Source organism: Patella vulgata, chromosome 5 (genome assembly GCF_932274485.2).
Source record: "Patella vulgata chromosome 5, xgPatVulg1.2, whole genome shotgun sequence".
In the NCBI taxonomy this organism is placed as follows: domain Eukaryota; kingdom Metazoa; phylum Mollusca; class Gastropoda; family Patellidae; genus Patella; species Patella vulgata.
In genome coordinates, this window is record NC_065883.2 from 3,036,052 (window position 1) to 3,059,773 (window position 23,722).

General features: G+C 37.5%; 2 long non-coding RNA genes across 3 annotated transcripts; one reads left to right on the forward strand and one right to left on the reverse strand.

Moving 5' to 3' along the window:
- Nucleotides 1–348: 348 nt before the first annotated feature.
- LOC130012853 (uncharacterized) lies at nt 349–13,362 on the reverse strand. Of its 2 annotated transcripts, none has more exons than XR_008788108.1 (6): nt 13,214–13,362; nt 11,972–12,053; nt 11,551–11,606; nt 6,660–6,744; nt 5,588–5,703; nt 349–1,739 (listed from the first exon to the last, which is right to left on the reverse strand). It is a non-coding gene; the product is annotated as an uncharacterized LOC130012853 (long non-coding RNA). The 2 variants fall into 2 exon arrangements; XR_008788109.1 differs by having other exon boundaries at nt 5,541–5,703.
- Nucleotides 13,363–15,211: 1,849 nt separating this feature from the next.
- LOC130012855 (uncharacterized) lies at nt 15,212–20,779 on the forward strand. The gene is made up of 7 exons (XR_008788111.1): nt 15,212–15,302; nt 15,640–15,732; nt 16,666–16,816; nt 18,139–18,260; nt 19,044–19,230; nt 19,809–19,924; nt 20,479–20,779. It is a non-coding gene; the product is annotated as an uncharacterized LOC130012855 (long non-coding RNA).
- The last annotated feature ends 2,943 nt before the right edge of the window (nt 20,780–23,722 follow it).

A 23,722-nucleotide genomic window follows, 5' to 3' on the forward strand; every position in this document is an offset into this window, starting at 1 on the left:
CCACTACAGCTGGTCAGATCTTCATGTAGTAGAGACCATCGAAAGTATAAAAAAAAAACAGAACGAAATATAGATCTGTATTTTAATCAGATTGCGAAAGAATATAGTCTAGATCATCAAGTGTGTAGATTGCACATGTACATATAAGTCTTGATGACATGGATTATGGTAGATAGAACAGACAACACTGAACATAACATAAACAATAACAATGAACATCCATATTAAGGCCTGTCGGAAAGTTTTGCAAATATGTATTCCTTAGTTTAAAAGCACTTGGAATCCCATTGTACCTCACTATGGTACACTGACAGTGCCCCCCCCCCCCCACCTCTCCCCCCCCATGTCCTCAATATAAAATATGAATTTCCGATTAACTTCAACCATCTCTACAACAGTGGTTATTCAAATTTCTAAAATTCTGTAATATTATGTAAATAAGCTTAGATTTATTCGCATATTTCCATTTAATCAATTTTATATATTTAAATACAGAATTGAGCAAATGAAGAGAATATTAAAAGAGTATAAATAATATAACGAAGCCTATATATATAGATGTATATACACACATTTCGTGAATCTAAACTCAAGGGACTGGATTCTGTCGACTACTATAGAACTATCAATTAGGCATTTTATCATTCCATATGTCTGACTGAACACGGAAGTGATATAACGGCCTGATGTCATTTAGAATAGGTTATCCAGTGTGTTGATAGAGGTATGGAACGTAGTAAGTTTGAAACTTCCTGTTTACAAGTGAAATGGTGCCAATGTGTATATAATAGACTAGGTTATCCAGCCTGGTGATGATCTGTGATAGTGAGCGTAGTAACATGTCGGGTTAAGAGAGTAGGTTATCCAGCCTGCGGACGATCTGTTATAGTGGTATGGGAGCATAGTAACATGTCACTGTCCAATTTAAAACTTTCGGTTTATAATATATATATAATTTATAATAATAAAATCTGTTAGTTATATCTGGCTAATAAATGAAATACGAAGCTAAATACATTAAAACTTTACGATCAAGATCGTTATTATTCACTTCAGTCAATGTTACAGACAAGTTTGAAAAAAAAAAAAACACGCAAAAATTTGTTAAATTAAAATATTTTAAAATTATCTTAATAAAGAACTTTAACTGAATATCTATAAAGGCCTACAAACGTAAAAAAAGAAACATCTGCAGAAAATATTTTAAACTCAAATCACCAAATTGGAAGTATTTGACTTGGTATATTGACGTTTGACCTTTGACCTTGACCATTCCCGACTACATTCGTTAAGAGTATCTTATATCAAATTTAAACTTCTTGACTTTAATTTAAAAATGCTCTGTTTTGCCGTTTGTTGTCAGGCCCGTAGCTAGCATTGGAAAGGGGTGGGGTCGTAGCCCATACTGATATGGTAACGTTGGAAGGTGGCTTAGTATTGCGTCCAGTGGAAAGGGCACGGTTCCTTTCTACTAGCTATGGGCCTGGTCAGACTCCAGGCCAACACTGTAATCTATTTTTTAATTCAATGATTAAAGTGAATGGTATGGCAATTAAAATGATAACATTTCTACCTCTCTAGAAGAGTTCAAAACGTTAAACAATGAATGAATGATAATTCTAAAATGGAACAGCTGGATCTGCATATATTCTATCTCCCGTTCCGTAATCGTCGTCATGGCGATTTCTCTCCAGTGTCTCATAATTAAAGTACGTTACTTTGTCTGTATCCGTTTGTTTCTGAAAATATAAAGAAAGAATCCTAGTCATTTGGAGAATTATTTCGAATAGTGTAAAGCTGGGAAAATTTAAAATTTGTTTAATTTGTTGATGATAATAATGATCCTTCGTTTAATCGCAGAGCCGCAGTGGCTCAGTGGGTACGACGTTGACTTGCTAATCTAAAGGTCCCGTGTTCGATCCCTGCGTTGGCCGAGAAAGTTCATCAGGATTTTTCGGTGTGATTCCTCCTTGTCAGTGGTGCAGGATCGAGGGGCCTGGCAAGAGATAACGTATAGTCGTTCGGATGAGATGAAAACCTGAGGTGTCGAGTACACATTGACATACGGTTGGAATTTGATATAAGAGTAGGTTGTAGGGTCGCTGTCCAGACTGTATGGCCGTCTTCATTAGCACAGTCGGAGCAGAACAGTACGACGTTAAACCCCATTTCATTTCATTTCTTTTAATCGCTCATTTAAAAAATATTAATTCAGTTTTTCATGAGTGACCACTCATCACAGGCATGTAAAACCAGTTAGGTTTTTTTATGAGACATAATTTGTATTCAAAATAATTAATATCTACGATATAGAAAATACAAAGACTTGCTTAGATACTGAGTAAAATGAAATCGCACATTATCAGCAACTAGCACATATAGCCACAACTCTAATAGATTCTGACACTGTAACCTGCGTCTTATTTAAAAGGACAATAACACTCTTGCTGGCTTGACAGCTCCAGAAAATAAAAAATAGCCTTATTCTAAGTACTAGATGTGTTAGTGTCCTACCTGTTGTGTAAATTACCCATTAAATCCTATTTTACTTGTCCAGAGGGTTAAAAAATATTTTTAAATCCAAGTAACATTTGAAAAGCTTTACATCAGGCTATTCAAATCATTGAGTTGAATTTTTCCAATTTTTTAAATTAGGTGTGTTAAGATGAAATTTGTATCATCAATTAATTGGAATATTGTAAAATAGTACAATTTGTTGACCAGAATAAAGATTGGGACATATTATTCAGTTACAACAAGAGTGGTATTGAGCCTTTAATCTTGTGTATTTAGCACTCATTTCTTTCACATTCTTTCAATATCAAATTTTTGTTTAAAATTTGTAAAAATCATTTAAAATCACCAAAAAACATCTAATTTGTACTTGTGTCCAGTTTAAAGCTGACTGATTAATTTTAATAATAACTGTCCAATTTACAAGCATTTAATTTTCGGACCACTGTTCAAAAATTAATTAGGTTACTTATTTTTTAACAGTGATCGTGAAATTAAACGCTTGTAAATGGTCAGCTTTAAACCGGACACAAGTAAAAAGTAGATGAATTTGGGTGATTTTAAGTGATTTTTATGAATATTCAAATGCTTGTAAATGGTCAGCTTCAAACCGGACACAAGTAAAAAAAAAGATGAATTTGGGTGATTTTAAACAATTTTTAAGAATATTCAAAGATTTGATATTGAATGAATGTAAAAGAAATCAGTGCTTAATAGGCCTACATAAGATCAAATAAAACGCAGGTTACAGTGGTACATGTATCTTCTTCTTGTCAGAATACCATCATACATTATTATCATTATTACCATCTGTACACTGAGTGGTCGTCAGTCGGGAGAGATCTTCAATGGCTACTATACTGATCAGAACAATGTGCTTGATGGCTTGGATTTAAATCTCAAATTCACTATGAATAACAGTAATCAGAGTGCTCTCCCCTGACATTTACACAATGCACAGACGGCACAAAATGAATGCAATTAACTGGGTCCAGGACTATAAAACTATTTTTACACTAAACTCAAGTTTCATTTTAATTTTAATCGAAATTTTATTCCAAATGGAATTGGGAAACAAGCTAGGCCTATGTTGACCGAGCATCAGAATCTCTTGTTGTTAAGGCTCACTGTGAATTATGTAATTCAAAGTAGGCCTTCTATCAGAATTTTTGTTTTTAACACAGTCCAAAAATTTATGTGGAAACTAATGCGTTTTAGAGTGAAAGAAATATTTGAGTAACTCTTGAATTTGATTTGAGTGAAAAAAACACCTTTATAGTCTGTCTTCAGCCCTGAAAACTTAAAATCTAAAGCAGATTCAAACAGATTTTTTGTCAAAATGATTTCAGGATGTTTGAATATATTCAAAAGGACATATTTTTTATGATTATTGAGTATTGAAAATGAATCTGAAGTTGACCCAATTCATTTATTCATGCAAAAATCAGTTTGAATCTGCAAATGTTAAAGATACATTCCATCGATCTCATAGGACGGGTCTATGCAGACATTATTTTACGTGTCTGTAAAGACCATGCATGTTTAAAGATTTATTCCTTCGATCTTGTAGGTCGGATCCTCCAGAAAATCTCTTTTTTTTGTAAAAGTATATGGTATCTGTAAAAATGACCACAGAGGTTAGTGAATTTAAGATCGTGAAGTGCTATGAAATATATCTTTAAACAAAAAAATTGTTTAATATAAAATTGAAGCAGACATGTTAATGAATTCAGTTGGGGATGTGACTAGCTTTTATCATCCCTAAAAAAGCTATGCATGCATCTTTCATTCACAGGCAAAAGGGGCTTGTCTATTTTATTACTACTTTCACGAAGAATAGGGACATACGTTTTTTCCATTTTATGAAAGCTTTTAAAATTGTTACCTTGCATCTTTCATTCAAAGGGAAAAGCAACCATCTATTGTATTATTACATCTTTTTTACGTTGACACCCCTAAATGTTCCCAAATCCACCTAACCATATGATCAAGAAATAACAACCGCTCACCCCTAGTTAAGCTACCACACAAAAAGCAGGCAGACAACAGTTAGGTTGCCAGTTAGTGATACTTTGACATTTTTGCCCAGTGTTTTTCGGTTTATCCAGTATTTTTCTAGAAAGATTGGGTGTCTATATATATACTTTTCATATACCAAATTTGCCATACTTTTAATGGAAATAACCACCCAATATACTTTCGGGACAAGGCATCTTTAATCGCAAAAAGGGCTTTATTTCGTGAAACATAGGGACATACACTTTAAGGGTTGATGTTTCAATCCGTACAAAAACTTTATTCCCTACTTTCAAATTTAGAATTTGTGAATTAATTTTAAAAGTGTCTTGTCATGCAAGTCTACATAATTGATTGATTCGCTATCATGATATCAATCTTTTTATGAAGATAATCTTAACATGCGAAACAGAATCTTAATATGTGATCATGCGGACATGCGGACATGCTTCTTATTTCAAAATTTGTACGTTTTAAATGTTCAGATAACAAGGAATTGTGTCTTTTTTTTGGGATGAGGCAGAAAACCTTGAATACAGACATTAATTAACTTATCCAAACCATAATCAACTCTCGATGTCATCTTGTGTGTCAGATTTTCACTGGATTTGAATTTGATTTGCTGCTCAACGCTCATTGATGATTTAATGATTAAGTAATGATTATCAAGGCTAGGCCTAATATTCGAACGCTAATATCTCAGTTCAGAGTGGAGCAATTTGACTGAAATTTTCAGCATATTCCCTTTACATTATGTAGTTTAAACTATTATAGTGAGAACTGCCAGCTCTTTATCCAAGCTTCCATAATGTCCCTTTAACCCAGTCGAAGCAGAACAGAAGGAAATTAAACCCCATTTTATTTCAATTAGTTGTGAATGTTGAGCATGTTTTAGTAAGGGACAGAATAAGTTGGAGGAGGGAGGGGCGTGGGGGAGGGGCAGGTGATCAAGCAGATGTAATGTCAGGATGCATAAAAGGACACATCTAGGGGTTTTACACCCCACCAACCTCATCCTTTAAACTATTGTCAGGTTCATAAAGGTTTTGTGTACTACCATTCTCCATCATGGCATTGTCTTCTCCTCGTAGGTGGGCTCGCGGCAAACCTTTAAACGTCGAATACTCCTCCATGTTTATTGAGTGACGATGGGATTTCTTCCGCGAGCTTCTACTGAAATATACACAAATAATCGATTTTAAACTGGATATCGGAGACAAGATATACAAAGTGGGTGGGGCCTAAATCAATCTGACCTAAAAATACAGATCTTATTCAAAATGTCTCCGAGTAATAAAAACACCAGAGAATACTAGTCAAAATGAGACACAGTATAATAAACACAAGAGAATCCGAGTCAAAATGTCAACCAGTAACAAACACCGGAGAATCCTAGTCGAAATGTCAACCAGTAACAAATACCAGAGAGAGTCGAAATGTCAACCAGTAACAAACACAAGAGAATCCTAGTCAAAATGTCAACCAGTAATAAACACAAGAGAATCCTAGTCAAAATGTCAACCAGTAACAAACACCGGAGAATCCTAGTCGAAATGTCAACCAGTAACAAACACCGGAGAATCCGAGTCGAAATGTCAACCAGTAACAAACACAAGAGAATCCTAGTCAAAATGTCAACCAGTAACAAACACAAGAGAATCCTAGTCAAAATGTCAACCAGTAACAAACACCGGAGAATCCGAGTCGAAATGTCAACCAGTAACAAACACAAGAGAATCCTAGTCAAAATGTCAACCAGTAACAAACACCGGAGAATCCTAGTCGAAATGTCAACCAGTAACAAACACCGGAGAATCCGAGTCGAAATGTCAACCAGTAACAAACACAAGAGAATCCTAGTCAAAATGTCAACCAGTAATAAACACCGGAGAATCCTAGTCAAAATGTCAACTAGTAACAAACACCGGAGAATCCTAGTCGAAATGTCAACCAGTAACAAACACTGGAGAATCCGAGTCGAAATGTCAACCAGTAACAAATACCAGAGAATCCGAGTCGAAATGTCAACCAGTAACAAACACAAGAGAATCCTAGTCAAAATGTCAACCAGTTATAAACAGTATTACGGAGAATTGTCTCCAATGTAAAGCATGTCATCGTATACTTACGCACAAACAACGCAAAGGGCAATAAGCAGCAGCAAACACAGTAAACCCAGCGTAACAGATACGGCTATAATAATCGTTCGCTGTCCTGAAATAAAAAACATCATTTAATTTACAGATACAGGGTGTGAAGTTAAACTTAAATTAATATAATGCTTGATTTTCTTTTTTTTATCAGAAAAAATCAATTTTTCATGGTCGAATTCATGTTAATATAAACTCAGATTGATTATTTAAATGATGATCGAGGCTAGGCAGAAATTGCAATTGCTTAATTCTCGGTTCATAGTGGATCAATTTGAATGAAATTTTCAGCAAATCGCCTTTACGTTATCTGGTTTTTAACTATTATAGTAAGAACTGCCAACTCGTTCTCGAATCTCCCTTAATGTATCTTTAAATAATACTAAACCTGGTAGTTATTATGAAAGACTAGGTTCTATAACAACACTTGATAACCTCATAGTTTGAAATCAATCAGATTTAAAATAGGCCCATCAATTTGGTTCACAACAAATAAAGATTGATAGAGAGCATAGATTGATAAAATTTTCTAAATATTGAACGGAGTCGATTCATTTTTGAACTTATATCCCTATTCAACTTTCACAATATTGTAGTTTGCAAGGGATTCTTAGTGTGGCACTCTCAGATTCTTTAAACATTGTTCTGAGCTCTGACCTCTTTATGCCCTAGTTAAGGGCAATAATTCTGCTGTTAATTCACTTTCGAATTCATCTTAGTCATGAATATAATAAGTTTGATGTAAATCGGTTTAAACATGTGGACTCCACTGCCTTCGCAACAAGTGTAGACGGACCAACAGACATACGTGACAACAATATGCATTCAAGCTAAATGTGAGAGCATAAAAACACCATTAAAACTACAATAATGTAATAAAAACTACTCTATGTAAATGATATCAGGTGTTTCTAGAAAAAAGAAACATATACACCCTGTAGTTAAAATTTTTGTGACTATATGAACTCCTCCGATAAGAAGTGATATGAGATGTTCTAGAAACCAGTAAGCAAATACTGTCCTGTACATAACACCAGTGTTGGGATTTCAATATTTTTCTTGTCAGACATTTTTACCAAAACTAAAGGGACAAAACTCTGATCATTATTTAAGCAGGCGGTTTCAGACAACAATTAAAAATAATGTGTCATCAAAACTTTCAAATTCATATGTAGCAAAAAAATTCTCTATTTAATTCCCGTACGGTATTCAGATTTATGTCTACAAATATTCCTACAAATATTCCTAGAAATATAAAGTATACTCTGCCCTGTACATGGCATCCATCACTACTTATAGCTCAACTTGAGAAGTGATATCAGGGGTTCTAGAAATATAAAGTATATTCTGTCCTGTATGTCACCACTAATAGCTCACCTTATTGAGAAGTAGGGGGTTTGGATGGCCGAATGGTTAGAGTGTGCGTGTTGTATCATAAGATCTGTCATTGTCAAATGGTGTGCTTTCGATTCTCTGGTTGTACATGACAAGGAATAGGGCCGCCTGTCCAACCTCGTGTGATTTGTCCGGTTTTCTCCCACTGCTAAAAACCCCTATGCGTCAGCAAATTATTGAAATAAAATTGAACCATATCTTAGTCCCAAAATGACCTAGTTTATCCATTTATCTCTCACGCTCTCATATTGAGGAGTGTTATTAAGTGTTCTAAAAGTGGTATCAATACTTATAGCTAAATAAGAACTTCTTAAAAGAGTAATTAAGCCTACCCTGCTTGTACATAAAACCCTGAATTACCACAGCTAAAAATAGACCTAAATCCTCTTTCTTTCATTGCAAAAATTAAATAAACAAGCCAACAGTGAGGCTGATGTCCCCCGCCGAAATAGGAAAATAATTAGAGGACACATATAAATTTATCACAAATTATCTTTTACAAAGTATTGAACAATCAAACAGTATATCTTTACTTATAGTCTAACAATCAAAGTAGGAGAGTTATTGTTTTCCAAAGTCTCGACCAATCAAATTGCGTATCGCTCTGCTTACCCTGAGCAGAAAATGCTCATTATCAAACTTAGTCAAGGTATTACTGTAATGAAACTATACACCAAGTTTCATCAATCTCACTTAATTAGAACTAAAGTTATCGTGTCCCAAAGCATCAACCAATCAAATTGCTTATCTCTGCTTACCCTAAGCGGAAAATGCTCATCTTCGAACTCCATCAAGGCATTGACCTAATCAACACATACACCAAGTTTGAACATTCTAGCTCAATTAGGAAGAGAGTTATCGTGCCCCAAAGTATCAACCAATCAAATTGCTGCTTACCCTGAGCAGAAAATGCTCATTATCAAACTTAGTCAAGGTATTACTGTAATGAAACTATACACCAAGTTTCATCAATCTCACTTAATTAGAACTAAAGTTATCGTGTCCCAAAGCATCAACCAATCAAATTGCTTATCTCTGCTTACCCTAAGCGGAAAATGCTCATCTTCGAACTCCATCAAGGCATTGACCTAATCAACACATACACCAAGTTTGAACATTCTAGCTCAATTAGGAAGAGAGTTATCGTGCCCCAAAGTATCAACCAATCAAATTGCTTATCTCTGCTTACCCTAAGCGGAAAATGCTCATCTTCGAACTCCATCAAGGCATTGACCTAATAAACACATACACCAAGTTTGAACATTCTAGCTCAATTAAAAGTTATCGTGTCCCAAAGCATCAACCAATCAAATTGCTTATCTCTGCTTACCCTAAGCGGAAAATGCTCATCTTCGAACTCCATCAAGGCATTGACCTAATCAACACATACACCAAGTTTGAACATTCTAGCCCAATTAGGAAGAGAGTTATCGTGTCCCAAAGCATCAACCAATCAAATTGCTTATCTCTGCTTACCCTTAGCGGAAAATGCTCATCTTCGAACTCCATCAAGGCATTGACCGAATAAACACATACACCAAGTTTGAACATTCTAGCTCAATTAGGAAGAGAGTTATTGTGTCCCAAAAAGTGTGACGGACAGACAGACGGACAGACAGACGGACGGACAGACGGACAGACAGATGGACAGACAGACGGACAGACAGACGGACAGACAGACGGACGAACCCATTTTAATAGTCCCCTGCTTTCTTCTAAAGGCGGGGGACAAAAAATACGCAAGTGACTTCTACTTTCAAAATATAGTGCAGGGTTCACTAGGACCAGCCAGCTAAGATTTGAAAGTTAAAATAAGGTCAATAAAACTGTAGAAATATACAACCTTGAGTAAGTTTTGAATTGTCTGAAATAAGTAAATCATAAAAGGCTATACTACGTCAGTGAAGTGTCAAAAGGGTGAATCTAAGAATTTCTAAAGATTAAGAAATAGAACCTTTTGCATTTCAAAATTTCCACAAATCAAGATAAACATTTGGGCACATGATACCCAGAACAGTCCTAATTGGGGTAGAGATATACATCTTAGACAGAAATGTGCATATCAATTGGGAGATTTTAAAAATGCAAAAAAGTGTATTTGACTAATGTCCCGAGATATACACCCGTTTGATACTTCACCAACGTGTCTAGCTTCTTCCTAATACTTGTTCACCTTCGAAGATATCATTCATCCCCAGGTGCAACCCTTGCAAACTACAATACATACTGGGGGTTTACAGAGAAGGGTTTCCAGGTGGTTTATTATCAAACCACATCAAGTTGATCATCATAAAATAATATATTTGGTACTGAGCGTCATCTGAGGGAATGTAATCCCTTGCAAACTACAATATTGTGAAACTCAAATCTCTAAAATTAACCTCTGTCCAAATAATATTCATTTTCCTTCTGTAACAAACTAAGGTTATGCACTGAAATGGTTGGGTTAGGTTTAGAATATGAGTTGATAGAGTTGGGTTTAGAATGTGAGTTGATAGAGTTGGATTAGGGTTAGAATGCAATTTGTTAGAGTTGGGTTAGGTTTAGAATGTGAGTTGCTAGGGCTGGGTTAGGTTTAGAATTTGAGTTGATAAAGAGTTGATAGAGTTGGGTTAGAATGTGAGTTAATATGACTGGGTTAGGATTAGAATGCGAGTTGATAGGGCTGTGTTTAGTTTAGAAGGTGAGTTGCATGATAGGGGTGGGTTAGGTTTAGAATGTGATTGAATAGGGTTGGGGTAGGTTGAGAATGTGAGTCAATAGGGTTGGATTAGGTTTAGAATGTGACTGGATAGGGTTGTGATAGGTTTAGAATGTGAGTCGATAGGAATTGAAATGAAATGAAATGAGGTTTAACGTCCTACTGTTCTGCTCCAAAATGGGCTAATGAAGACGGGCATATGCCATACAGTGTGCTATGAGAGAAATTTTGTCCGGACAGAAGCACTACGGCCTACTCTTATATCGAATTCCAACTGTCAAGGGATCTTTTACGTGTACGCCAATGTGTACACGGGACCTCGGGTTTTCGTACCATCCGAACGACTAGACAGCTGTCCTTGTCAGGCCCTCCGTCCTGCATCATTAACAAGGGGGAACCAATGAGTCGATAGGGTTGTGTTATGTTAAGAATGTGAGTCAATAGGGTTGTGATAGGTTTAGAAAGTGAGTCAATAGAGTTGGGTTAGGTTTAGAATGTGAGTCGATGGGATTGACTTAGGTTTAGAATGTGATTGAATAGGGTTGGGTTAGGTTAAAAATGTGAGTCGATAGGATTGTGTTAGGTTTAGAATGTGATTGAATAGGGTTGGGTTAGGTTTAGAATGTGAGTTGAGAGGGCTGGGTTAGGTTTAGAATGTGAGTTGATAGGGTTAGGTTGGGTTTAGAATGTGAGTTGATAGGGTTGGGTTAGGTTAAGAATGTGAGTTGATAGGGTAGGGTTAGGTTAGGTTTACTGTTATAGATAATGACTCACTCATTGCTTCTAGATCTTCTTCCTGACAGTTCTGGCCTGTATAACCATATGTACATCTGTAAACATTATAAATAGTAATTTAGTTCAACCATCATTTCACTAAAACCATCCGTAACAACCTATCATTTCTCATAGGATATGACTTATGGACTACAAATCCATCTGCAAGTGATACTTATCTTCTTGTTCTTCTTTGGGACGACGTTGTTCATAAAAAGCCGAAGGATCCGCTTATTCAAGTACAATGGACATGAAACCTGGCATGTATGTTCGTTGGACAATTGTGCATCGATGGACAAATGGTGATGACGTCCTGGTCGGTTTCTAGTCCATACATTGTACTTGTCATACCAGTCAGGTCCCACCATATATTAGTTGTGATATATATATATAATTTGATTAAAGGACTACTTTAACTTACTTGCATGCGTAATTCGTCTCCGCTCGCACATTGACACATGTAGCATCGTTTTTACATGGACTACTTTTACAATAATCCACCACTGAAAAATAAATACATGTATTTTAACATCATCCAGGGGTTTGGATGGCCGTATGGTTAGCACGTGTGTTGTATCATAAGGTCTGTCATTGTAGTGCAAGGAGTAGGGTCGCCTGTCCAACCTCATGGGTTTTCTCCGGGTCCTTTGGTTTCCTCCCACTGCTAAAGACCCAGACGCGCAAGCGAATTATTGAAATAAAATTGTTAGACGCAAAATGACCTAGTTTGAGAGAGAGAGAGATGGGTTTAACACCCACTCTAGGACATTTCGACACTTGTTTTTTTATAGTTCAAAATTTCGTTTACTTGTCTTTACTACACTAAGAAATGAAATGAAATGGGGTTTAATGTCCTACTGTTCGCTCCTATACTGGGCTAATGAAGACAGGCATACGACAGTAAAGTGTCCTATGAGGGGAAATTTTGCCTGGGCAGCGGCACTATCGCCTACTCTTATATCGAATTCCAACTGCCAAGGAATGTTTTACGTGCATTCCGTTGTATACACGGGACCTCGATTTTTCGTCTCAAACGAAGGACTAGACAGCTGTCCTTGTCAGGCCCTCCCTTCTGCACCACCGACAAGGGGAAACCACGTCGGAATATCCCGATGAACTTTCTCGACCAATGTACTACACTAGGATCTGCAAGAGTTATATAACCCGCATTCTGGATGATGTGAGAGATTAGCCAATGAAATGGTCTGTTACTGCAAGTTATGGAAACATCAACACTGATTGGTTAATCAAATGTCTGATGTCATAGGGTCAAAGGCCGATTGTATGAAACCTGATGCTACCTCCCACTAGGGGGGTTGGATGGCTGAATGGTTAGCGTGCGTGCGCTGTATCATAAAGTCTGTCATTGAGTCGACTGGCGTGGTTTCGAATCCCCGTTTGTACGTGGCAAGGAGTAGGGTCGCCTGTCCAACCTCGTGGGTTTTCTCCGGGTCCTCCAGTTTCCTCCCACTGCTAAAGACCCCTACGCACAAGCGAATTATGTAAATAAAATCAAACCATATGTTAGTCCCTAGTTTGTGTCGAGTGGACGTTAAACCCCATCTCTCTCTCTCTCTTTACCTCCCACTACAACCAGTCAGATCAGTGTAGGTCATGTATTTTAATCAGATTGGACTTTGTGATATTATAGCTTTATACTTACATGTACATTTTTTGGTTGTCATGTCATATTCGTATTGACCTCTACAATCACAGGTATATGTACCTGGTTGATTGACACACCTGATACCTTCATCACCACATAACATCTTAATACTAGTCTCGTTACCATCACTACCCATACATTCATCAATATCTATATACAAAATATACACAATACTCAGCATTATCTATATAGAAAATATACAAAATACTCAACATTGTTCATCATAGAAAATATACAAAATACTCGGCATTATCTATATACAAAATATACAAAATACTCAACATTGGTCATCATAGAAAATATACAGAATACTCTGCATTATCTATATACAAAATACTCAGCATTGTCTTATATACAAAATACTCATCATAGAAAATATACAAAATACTCAGCAGATAAAATATACCAAATACTCATTATTATTCATCTAACATGTGTGTGGGGGGGGGGGTGGTTGGATGGCCGAATGGTGAGCATGTGCGCGCTGTATCATACGGTCTGTCATTGAGTCAACTGCCACAGTTTCGATTCCCCAGTTGTACGTGACAAGGAGTAGGGTCGCTTGTCCAACCTCATGGGTTTTCTCTGGGTCCTCCGGTTTCCTCCCACAGCCAAAGACCCCTACGCACAAGCGAATTATTGAAATAAAATTGAACCATGTGTTAGTCCCGAAATGACCTAGTTCATCTCTCTCTCTCTTGTAATTTTACGTTGTTTTTTTTTTAATTATTAGTTCAAGGAGGAAACGAGCCACTGAGTCAGCAGTTAAAATAGAAGCAAATTATGAAATATCATTTAGCCAACCAATCGCTAGCGTCTTACCCACTTAGCCACGTGATCCCCATACATTATTGGAGATTAGATAAAAAGAGCTGACAGTTCTCACTATAATAGTTAAAAACTAGATAATATAAAGGGATTGACCCACTCTAGACCGAGATATTAGCGATTGAATTTCGGTTCTTAAAGTTATTTTTTATTGTTCTGACAGATATAGATATAACAGAAACAATATTAACAGACGGACCAAGTAAATATGGTTACACGGTGGACAATTTGAGTCCAGGTACCCAGTATAGTTTTAGAGTTACAGCCTATAACTTTCACGGTTATGGTGAACCTAGCCTGCCATCAAGTAAGTTTAATTTATATAGTTGCTCACGGTCTTTAATACAACATTCACGGTTATGGTGAACCTAGCCTGCCATCAAGTAAGTTTAATTTATATAGTCGCTCACGGTCTTTAAAACATCAATAGAAGCTCAATCTGATTAAAACACAGACCCTATTTCGTTTCGTTTTTTATAGTTCAAAATTTCGTCTTTACTACACTAAGATTTCGAAGAGTTGTTATATAAACAGCGTTCTGGTTGAAGTGAGGGATTAGCCAATGAAACGGTCTGTTGCATCGAGTTTTTGGCGTGCGATGCACGCAACTGTGGCTATCCTACTAGAAACATCAACGCTGATTGGTTAATCAAAAGTCAGACGTCATAGGGTCAAAAGCCGCTCGTATGACCCTGGATGCAACCATCCACTACAACTGTTCAGATCTTGATGTTATAGAGGCCATCGAAAGTATGAAAAAAAAACGAAACGAAATATAGATGTGTACTTTAATCGGATTGATAATTGCTACGAGAGATGGGGGTGGGGGTTGACACATGCGCACTGTATCATAAGGCCTGTCATTGAGTCAAATGGCGTGTTTCGAATCCCCGGTTATACGTGACAAGGAGTAGGGTGGCCTGTCCAGCCTCGTGGGTTTTCTCCGGGTCCTCCGGTTTCATCCCACTGCTAAAGACCCCTACGCGCAAGCGAATTATTGAAATAAAATTGAACCATATGTTAGTCCCGAAATGACCTAGTTTGTGTCGAGTAGATGTTAAACCCCATTTCTCTCTCTCTCTCTCTCTCTCTCTCTCTCTCTCTCTCTCTCCCGCTATGAGAGATATCATCTGGAGTATTTATTGATGTTTATATCTTTACAGAGTTTTTTGCTATACCAGCTGCTGCCCCAGCTGATGCTGTACAGGGTGTTGGTGGTGGAGGAGGAAGTGTTGGGGAACTCAGGGTTCATTGGGAGGTAACCAAAAATACATTTTACTATAACTCAGTACTCCCGCCCGCCATGTTGGATTTTAAAAACGTACCTTTTATGACCGAAATAATAGTGTTTGAGTTTTGTTATCCGACTAAGAAATATATAAATATATATGTTTTAGATCATAGGATCTATCATTGAGGCATGAGGCGTAGTTTCAGTGTCACACTTGTACGTGACAAGGAGTAGGGTTGTCCGTCTAACCTTGTGGCTTTTCTCTCTCTCTCTCTCTCTCTCTCTCTCTGACTAAAACATAGTGTTTAGATGAGTATACCAGTGTTTTGTTATACAAATATGTTAAGTTTTATTTTTTATGTAGAAATTACCTATAGGACAACACGGTGGACCCGGTCTACATTATAAAGTTTACTGGAGAAAGAAAGATAATATTTATGGCAAATGGCTTGTATCGGTAAGTAAGAGTTGTCGGCCTTGTATTTAGGAAAATAAGCAGTGAAATTAGGTTTCATCCAAATGGCCATACACTACAGTTGTGGCACAAGGGAATTATGCCCGGATAACGTCATTTCCGGATACTCTTTATCGAATTCCTACTGCCTCTTACCTGAACGCCAATAAAGAAAACCATGTGTGTTATATTTATACAGGAGTCACCTGTGCTATGTGCTTATATACTCTTCAAAAAAAAGTAGGGGATATTGAAATGCAAATACCTATGCAGGTTGCGATATGATAAATAATCATTTGACATGCTTTGAGAGTATGTTCACAGATGAAGAACTTATCGCCCCAACAGAACCACTGAGCTGCACCTGCGACACGCAATAGCGCTATACACGGGGGCGGGGGTCATTGTCAAATTTGACACTTCAAGTAAGGGTTGATGAAAACTGCCGCGTGCTGGTTTATCTATCCATGCTTGCTTTCCTATCGGTTCTTGCATAAGATTTACTGTTTAGCGTATCTTTGCTTTAGTGTGTTACATTTAATTTGATCGGGAGACGTGTTCGACGACGTCAACGTCAACGGACAACACTGCAAGAATTGGCCGTGGCACTGCAAGAAGAGTCGGTCAGATTGCCCCAAATCGTGATTGGACGATTGATTAGGAGCATGCCACGACGAATTGCTGAACGTCTGAGGATTGGTGGAGCAATTACTTATTATTAAGACAAAAATCAAAAACGTCCATTTTCACTTTTGACGAGTGAAATGGGGCCGTCAGATAAGTCGCCCATATGAACTGTTTATGTTTAAGTGTAGGCCATTGGCCTGTTATTAACATACACTGGTTTCCACAGTTTTGTATTGTTTCTGAATATCCCCTACTTTTTTTGAAGAGTATATTTATATAAGGAATCCACCTGTGTTTATATTTCTACAGGATCCACCTGTAGCAGGTGAAAAGGAAGTATTTATCACTATAATAGAATATCAGTATTATTATACCGAGTATGAAGTGAAAGTAGGAGTAGTAAATGATCTGGGAGCTGGACCAAACACTACAGTAGTTGTTATATTTTCAGCCGAGGATAGTAAGTATATTGTTCTCCTGTTTCTTCTTGTTCTTCCGTCTATTCTTGTTCTTCCGTCTATCCTTGTTCTTTTCCCCTTTCCCTTGTTCTTGTTCTGCTGCCTGTCCTTGTTCTTTTCCTCTTTTCCCTGTTCTTGTTCTTATCCGTGTTCTTCTCGATGTTCTTGATGTTCTTCTCCCTGATGTGACCCTTCTCTTTGTTCATGATATTTCCTTGTTCTTGGTCTTCCGTTTGTTCTTCCGCTTCATCTTGTTCTTTTCTTTGTTCTTTATCACAATTCTCCTTGTTCTCTTCCTTGTCCGTTTTATGTTCCTTGATTTTGGTGCTCTCCCTGTTCTTATCAATGTTCTCCGCCCTGCTCTTGGTGTTCTGCCTGTTCTTTTAACTACTCTTGGTGTTCTACCTATTCTTTTCCCTGTTCTTGGTGTTTTCCTTGTTCTTTTCTCTCTTCTTGGTGTTGTTCTCCTTGTTCTTTTCCCTCTTCTTGGTGTACTCCTTGTTCTTTTCCCTCTTCTTGGTGTTCTCCTTTTTCCTTTCCCTGTTATTGGTGTTCTCCTTGTTCTTTTTTCCTGTTCTTGGTGTCGTCCTTGTTCTTTTTCCTGTTTTGTTGTTCCCCTGGCTCTCTCGTATGTTCTTGTTCTATTCTCTGTTCTTCGTGTTTTTTCTCTCGTTGTTCTTGCTCTTCTCCTAATTAATCGGCCTTTCCTGGTGCTTGTGCTTATATCTGTTCTTGTTCTTTTTTTTGTTCATCTTCTCCTTGTTCTTCCCCTTGTTATCCGCCTTGTCATTCTTATTCTTGTTCTTATTCTGGTTAGTAATCTTCTTCTTCGTCTATTTCTCAATGTTCTTGGGACGGCATTCTTCTGAAAAAAAATTCTTGCCCCCACCTGACTGGGTATTTGTTTAGGTCCGTTAGCACTATGTGAAACAAAGGAAGAACAAGATTGTGATAACAAAACACGTGTTACAGTAAATTCCGCAAAATGTTTTGAAAGTTTTCACTATCCATAAATTTGATTGTGGGTATTTCTAGGGTCGAACGAGCTGTGCCTTTATATGTCTTTATATATCGGGGGGGGGGGGGGTAACCAACCTAATCTGTTGTTAGACCAGGAACTGGGCTCTAACCGCTACTCAACTGGTTACGGTTCGATTCGTTGGGGCGATTTTTCGCTTGACGTTACACTTCCATGATGGCTACGATGATGTCATAATCATTTCCTACTTCTTGTTTAAATTAGATTAGGTCTATTCAATACTGATGACGGCCATATTGGAATTAAATGTCTCAGACTTATATTTTACTCTTGTAACCATTTCAGTGCCACTTGCAACACCGGCTAACGTGAATGGCGCGGAGCTTAACGCCACAGCAGCTGACATATTCTGGGATCCATGTCCAGACGATCGGGAACATATGAAAGGCCGTGTTCTAGGCTATCAGGTAGCGTTTATCTTCCAGTAAATCAATTTAGTAAACGGAAATGAAATGATATGAAATCGGGTTAACGTCCTACTATTTTGCTCCGACTTGGTTTAATGGAGACGGGCATTGGGGTATATTTTGCCCGGACAGTGGCACTACGGCCTACTCTTATATGGAATTCAAACTCCCAAGGGATATTTTATGTACACAGCATGTATATACGGGACCTCGACCTTTCGTCCCATCCGAACGACTATATACATTGCTCACTGCGGTTCGAGTTATGTGGTATTTGCAAAGACTAGATCCCAAATTACTCTGTTTCAAAAACTGAAAAACTTTTTTTTTAAAAAATCGTTAACATATGAAATCCATTGAAGAGTCGGCACACAGCATGGTTTATGTCCGTCTTTATTAGTTTTTTTTCGACGTGGTTTCCCCTTGTCAGTGATGCGGGGCGGAGGGCCTGACAAGGACAGCTGTCTAGTCGTTCGGATGGGACGAAAAACAGAAATCCCGTGTATACATTGGCATGCAAGTAAAAGATTCCTTAGCAGTTGGAATTCGATATAAGAGTAGGCAACAGTGCGGCTGCCGGGGCAAAATTTTCATCATGCTCGTCTTCATTATCCCCGTCGGAGCAGAACAGTAGGACGTTAAACACCATTTCATTTCATTTCCGTCTTAATTAGCTCGGTTGGTACCGAAAATTGATGGATTTTCATAAATTAAAAAATAATTTCACTTAGAGGTAGTAGATAGATTTATGTGAAAATGATTGAATTATCTCCCATTATTCAGGTCAATTATTGGCTGGAGGGTATGACGTACCAAGATGCCCTGTTTAGTCGCCATCTTGGACAAGCCGATTTCGGTCGGATAATCGGACTGGATGAGAATTCTGACTACTGGGTGAACGCCCAAGTGTACAATACAGCAGGTTTAGGACCAAAAAGTGAAGATGCCAGAGTTTCAACTTGGGCGTCGCGTAAGTATAAAGGAATGAATGAACTGGAGCTTTATGACACGCCATCTCCAACCTTGCTATAGGGAGGAATTGGGTTTAACGTCCACTCAACACAAACTAGGTCATTTCAGTACTAACACACGGTTCAATTTTATTTCAATAATTCGCTTTCGCGTAGGGGTCTTTAGCAGTGGGAGGAAACCGGAGGACCAGGAGAAAACCCACGAGGTTGGGCAGGCGATATAATGCGTCAAACATGGTGAAAAATTAAACAATGAATATAATATGCATATAAAAACAAATATCACGGGGTTTTAAAATTAAAAATAGAATTATCGTGTAAGTTATATAAACATTGATTTTCTTTGACGGTCGGTCGTGATCCTAAATACGTAAACAATGGTTGACGGGCTTGATCCTAAATACGTAAACACTGGTTGACAGTCGTGATTCTAAATACTTAAACATTAATTTAAATGAAATGAAATGGGGTTTAACGTCCTACTGTCTTGCTCAAACATTGTTTGACAGTTATAGGCGGATGACTGTTTGAAAGATGACCACAAGAGCAGGTTTATAAGTTAATTTTTATATTTCAGCACCGTTTTTATATCCTGAATATGTGAATGTAACATCTCGAGATGAGAGCAGTATCAATGTCTGGTGGAGAGGTATAAGCACTACAATACTAGAGGAGGCTCTCAGAGGATATAAGGTATACTTTTAAAACAAATAAAATATAAAGGGATTTAATGTCCTACGAGTCGGCAAGGCCAGAGCTAGCGAAGACTGAATAGTTTAAACATGCGATTTACCTAACTAGGGTGAAACGAGTTAAAGTATATCTGATGTGTTTTGTGGCGTGTTTAACAGTTAAAGTATGTTTGATGTGAAATGAAATTGGGTTTAACGTCCTACTGTTCAACCCCGACTTGGCTAATGAAGACGGGCATACACCATGCAGTGTGCTATGAGGGAAGGTTTGCCCGGGTAGCAGCATTATGACCTACTCTTATATCGAATTCCAACTGCCAAGGGATCGTTTTCTTCATATCTGTCCCCGTCCTGCACCACTGACAAGGGCAAACCACATTGGAAAACCAGATGACCTTTCTCGGTCAATGCAGGGATCGAACACGCGACCTCCAGCGAGCCAGGGTCTTACCCACTTAGCCACGACGGCTTCATTTAACAGTGGTAGTATGTTTAATGTGTGTTGTGATGTATTTAACAGTTTAATTTAATCCCACGTGTTTTATTGTGTTTCAGCTGCGTTACTGGGAATCGTCACAAAATATGAATACAGCCCAGGAAGTGGTTGTAGGCAAGGTAACCCATGCTGTAATACCCAACGTAGAGAGGGGAATCACCTACAGTCTACGTGTGTTGGGCTATAGTTATGGTGGAGATGGCAAGAAATCGCCTACCGTGTATTTTACTTTAGGTGGACAACTGCAAGGGGTAGATCTCTACACCACTGAAATTCTGGCTAGAGGTTTTACCACCCGGATGTCGCTAACTCTAATTATAACGAGCTTAATCAGCACTTGGTTTTTCTAACCATGACAACCCAGATGTCGCTAACTTTAATTATAATCAGTTTAATCATCACGTGGTTTTTGTAACCATGGCAACTGATTATATAAAGCAAACCGATGTTTGGCAACTAAAGAAGGGCGAATTTATCGTACGGGAACACGTTTTTTGGGTTTTTTTTGTTTTTAGTTTCAGTCTAAGGGAATCCAAACTATTTATTATAATTACCATAGTTCGTGTGTTGCTTTAAAACCCAATCTGATTAAAATACAGATCTATATTTCGTTTTAGTGGAAGGTCGTGTCAGGTGTCATGCGAGCGGCTTTTGACCTTGTAACATCAGACATTTTCGAGTGGTTTACCCAAAGTTCCGCGCACATCTCGCCAAAAACTCGCCGTAACAGACCGTTTCATTGGGTAATCCCTCACTTCACTATGTGCAGATCATAGTGTAGTAAGACAAGTAAAACGAAATTTTGAACTATAAAAAACGAAACGAAATAGGATCTGTGTTTTATCAGATTGGTTAAAACCATGATGGTCGACAAACAACTGCTATCGGTTGTGTTTAAATGTAATACATATCGAACTGAACCGGTTTGTTTGAAACCCGAACAAGTTCCCTAAGATTAATTCGTCAATAATGTATATATGTATATAACAACCATTGTCCAGATCAATAGGTTATTTTTCGGGTATGTTTGATTAATAGAATCCGGGCTGGTTCAGTCTCTGTTTATTTATTTTTTAAAATCTGAAATCCATAATCCAGTAAATATCACAGGCTAGCGATGCCATCGATAGTTTATTATGGTTTTGTTTTGTTAATAAATGTCTAATTAATAGTATATATAACATTTCAGGCCTAAATAAAGACCTGCACTAGGCAGATTTAGGTCTTGTATAATGTATGTTTAATTGACCTGCCATGACGTTTCATCAAGGCAGCGTATGTTTTGTTTTGTGATATAGATGATTTTACATTAAGCGATGTAGCTTAAAACTGAAACAATAACAGTCCCGGGGTGTCTGTCTTGCCCAAATTGGGCTAACCTATCTAATGAACTATCAAAATGATAATGAACCGATATCAAAATGATAATGAACCGACATGGAATGGAAGTATGGTATGGACTTTTTATATTTTTCTCGAAATTCAGTCCTTTTTATAAATTGTCCGATATCCTCTTACAGTCTCATATAACAACTTTTGGTCTTCGAAGGAATCATTAGTGAGCAGATATTCGTTATATCAGTTATATAGAAGGATAACTTGTGTTTTCATTTTGCTTTCGTCACTTCCGTTTCTTCAAATCTTCGTTACGCATCAATAGAATCAATGATCTCTGTGTTAAAATTATATTTGGAACCTGTTAACCAGTTTTATCACATCTGCAATAATGGCTGACACCAATATTGTCCTTTAAACCCCACTCCAATACACATACATGATAATGGCTGACAGCAATATTGTTCTTTAACCTGTCGAGTTGATATACGTCGTAGTAGTGTACATTAGTATATATAAGGGCTGTGTGTGGATTGCCGAATGGTTAGCACGTGCGCGCTGTATCATAAGGTCTGTCATTGAGTCAACTGAGATAGTTTCGAATCCGCAGTTGTACGTGACAAGTAGGTCGTTTGTCCAACCCCGTGGGTTTTCTGCTGGTCCTCCGGTTTCCTCCCACTGCTAAAGACCCTTCGCGCAAGCGAATTATTGAAATAAAATTAAACCACATGTTAGTCCCGAAACCACTAAGCTTATAGAGAACTGATATACAATTACATATTGGTGTAGTAGTGTAAATCAGCAAATAATATATAAGTTTAATAAGTTTAATTTACATAATCATGGTTCAAAGCACAGGGTAATAATTGGAGTTAACATGGATTCCATTATACACACACGCACAGTTCACTAGCAGATAGCCGTAAAATGGCGGTTCTACGAAGAACTGACTATATCCAAATATCCAAAAATGCTTCATATTTCTATATATTTTTTTTACAATCATGTTAGTTGTCTTTATTTAATAAAGTATTTTCTTTTATATTCCCGTATTTCTTCATAATTTGAAATATTATATACCTTGCTCTTATTTTTATGACTCACTATTTATTTGGGGAAATCATTTATTGATAAGGTGAGTAAAGAACCATATAAGGAACTTGGGCAAGGCACGCTTAGAACCATATAAGGAACTTGGGATGTTCATGCTCAGGGGAGGGGTTAAAGAACCATATAAGGAACTTGGGAAGTTCATGCTCAGGGGAGGGGATAAAAAACCATATAAGGAACGTTATTGTAAGGCCATTCCCAAGGGAGGGGTTAAAGAACGTTATTGTAAGGTCATGCCTAAGGGAGGGGTTAAAGAACCATATAAGGAACTTGGTAATGTCATGCCTAAGGGAGGGGTTAAAGAACCATATAAGGTAAAGTCATTGCCTACCAGAGGGGATAAAGAACCATATAAGGAACTTGGTAAGGGCACGCCTAGGGGAGGTATTAAAGAACCACATAAGGAACTTGGGTAAAGTCACGCCTAAGGGAGTAGTCGGATATTGATTTGGGGAGTAGCTCAGTGAAGAGAAAGTTCAATTAGGATTTTCTAAAGACTATTCATGTACAGTTTAGTAACCAGATTTAATGATTAAAATATGCTAAATTTATTTTTGAATTCATTTGCTCGAACCCGTCTTTCTCCCCCTAATGCATTGTCATATAATGTAACGAAAGGGGTGTGTATAAAATATAACTTTAATTTATAATTTTGAATTGAAAGATTTGAAAAGAATAAATTGTAAAGGGTATCTATGGGTTATATATACATTGTGTATTGTAGATTGCATATTTTAACAAATATTTTAGACAAGATACTGAATAAGTCGGTTATACACGTTTAATCCTGTTAATTATGTCCAATGGAAGCGGGGCGTTTCTTGCTCAATTGGACAGACCGGTTCTGTAAAACTTAGA